This window comes from Lucilia cuprina, chromosome 3 (genome assembly GCF_022045245.1).
Source record: "Lucilia cuprina isolate Lc7/37 chromosome 3, ASM2204524v1, whole genome shotgun sequence".
Taxonomy (NCBI): domain Eukaryota; kingdom Metazoa; phylum Arthropoda; class Insecta; order Diptera; family Calliphoridae; genus Lucilia; species Lucilia cuprina.
In genome coordinates, this window is record NC_060951.1 from 66,871,900 (window position 1) to 66,874,714 (window position 2,815).

A 2,815-nucleotide genomic window follows, 5' to 3' on the forward strand; every position below is an offset into this window, starting at 1 on the left:
CACCAATTTCGGTAACGAAAACAGTACCGCGCCATGTAAAGGGACCGGGAGTACCTAATACCATAGTGTTGTCGTCCAACAGTGCCCCCGAAGTGCCCACCTGACAAAAGCCATAATCCTCATGTGCTCTAAAAATATATATTGTACACAATTAGGTATGTTTTATATATATTTTTTGTTTTTCAATAAAATTTCAATTTCAATTTATAAACGAAATTTTATTTTATAAACACTTTATAAAATAAAAAGCTATAAATGTACATATAAATATGAGAGATTATAAAAGTTAGTATTTTTATTATAATAACTAGAATAATTGGATAATTCAAAAATTTTAAAAAGTACTAATGTTAAAATTGTACAAACCTTTGAACAGTTCGACCTTTACATGGTTCATAAACTTCATCGTAACTCAATTCATTGGTTAAAACATAACAGAGACCTTGACCATAACGATTTTCGCGCACTTTTGTTATGTAGCGATGTGCACAGACTAAAACCTAAAAGTAAAATAAATAAATTTAACTTTTATTTAAATTTGCTGAATTTGGGAGAGTCTAATTTTAAATATTGTTCACGAATAAATACGTTAGTATTTAAAGCAGATTTCGATGTAGCTTTTTGAAAAATTAATTTTCTGTAAGCAAAAAAGAACTTCCAAAGAAGCGAAAAAGTAGTAAAATTTACTTTATGGAAGTACTGAAATAGACCTGAAGAATTTATGATTTTAACACAGGCTTGTCATAGGAGAAATTCTTTTCATTTGATTCCAAATGAAAAATAAATAATAAATAAAATAAATGTTATTCTTTTACATATTGTCCATGTATGTATATAGGTATAGAACCCATATAAACTATATATACATATATGTATTTATATCATAAAAACAATCAAATTGTGCAAATTTTTAACATTAATAAGTACATACACATCTAGGAATGTATTCTGTGAACGATATCTGAAGCATTTGAAAAGGATTTTGCATTATTCTGATTTTAGAAACATCGAAGTACATCGAATTAATCGAAGTACATATGAACAATACGAAAACTCACCTTGCCACCCAAACCTTGACTGCGAACTGTAACGCCCAGCCATTGGTCCTCTTTGATTTCATCATATGATGGTTCGGTCAATTCCTCAATATCATCGCTATCGAAAGCTATTTTCAATTTGAAGGGTAAAAGAAATAAATTTAGAGATTTAAATTACAAGCAAATCCAGGAGCAATTAAAAAAAGTATAATGATTTTTAACATTTACACAACATTGATGATTAAAAAAATAAAAAACAATTATATTACGTTATTATGTTATGTATGTATGTATGTATGTATGTGTGTATGTTCTTCGCTTATATGATTTATTTACAATATTAATTAAAATTTAATAAGTAATAAATTTTATCTTTATTAATTTGTGTTTGTATTAAATTGAATGTAAATGTGTTTGTGTGTATCGTTGGTATGTATGTGTTGTTGTACATGTGATTGTTTAGATTTTTATTTTATATACAAATTTGAAATACATTTCTGTTTCGTGTAGATCAATACAGTCAAATGTAAAAAGTGCATAAACAAAAGATAAATAAATATTTAATTATTTTACAAATACATTCACAATGAATATTTACATACATTAGTTTTATTTTAAACTATGGGATTGTTTATTTAAAATACGCAGGTGCAATGTTTTATTAATGTACAGTAAAGGTAGTATAAGTATGTTTTATACTGTATTAAAAATAGTTTTAAATAATTATAGTAAGTATGTACGTACATACATACATGCATCGTACTATAATAACATTTTTATTAAACTTGGCCCCTTTCAAAATATTTTTTTATTTTACTCGTGTTAAGTACAGTAATACGAATCGATTGAGAGGTATTACTTTATGAAGGCATTTCCTCGCGACATTCTTATATACATTATATACAATTTTTAAGTTAAATATTTAAATATAATATTTTATTATTAATATTTAAGCAATCAAAAAAGTTGAAAATTCATATGAGTATCTAATTGGTTTTGGTTTTGTAAATAAGTTTTCTTACACTTTTCTAAACGCTGTAATCAAACAATATTAATTATTCACTTTTTCCATACAATATTACTGTTATAAATAATTTATGGTTTAACATACAGTTTTGTTAAATTAATGATCAAAAAATATGGGCATTTCGAAATGATGATAGTAGAACCACAAAATTATAAACATATATTTTGTGTCCTTATTAAATTTTAAAACGATTTATTGCCTGTCTGACTGGTATTAATACATAGGAACGATTAGGCCAAAACGAAGAATCTTGGATGTTGAAATTTTGCATAAATATTTCTAATTATTCTGATCCAGTTTCCATAGTCGGAATAGACTTTAAATGATAATGTTATGTTAAAAATTTCGAAGATTTTTGTTAAACTTTTACATTTTAAGAACATATTTTATGAATTTTAAGAGCATATTTTAAGATTTATATTGCATATGTACGTAAAACACAAGCATTATTTGGATTCCCTGTTTATTACTTTCATAAAAAAAATAATTTCTGAAATGTTACTATTAAAACGAAAACTCAACCCAGACATTTAAATGTTGCTTTATTAAAAATATGCACATTAGAGGGGCCCAAGTCTGCTTAAAGTGAATAGGATTTTTTCTTACAAAAATTGTGCCAAATTATATATTGTCTTGACATTTCAATCAAATCTTATCTTAGGTAAAATTCATTACTAAAAAACTAAGTTTTGCGAATTTTTGTTGACATACTACAACATTTAATATAATTAAAAGTTTAAAATCCCTATTC

The 2,815-nt window shown here is 25.4% G+C and overlaps 1 long non-coding RNA gene across 1 annotated transcript; it reads right to left on the reverse strand.

Moving 5' to 3' along the window:
* Positions 1-1,274, reverse strand: LOC124418844. The gene is made up of 3 exons (XR_006940257.1): positions 1,059-1,274; positions 367-500; positions 1-128 (listed from the first exon to the last, which is right to left on the reverse strand). It is a non-coding gene; the product is annotated as an uncharacterized LOC124418844 (long non-coding RNA).
* Between the last annotated feature and the right edge of the window lie 1,541 nt (positions 1,275-2,815).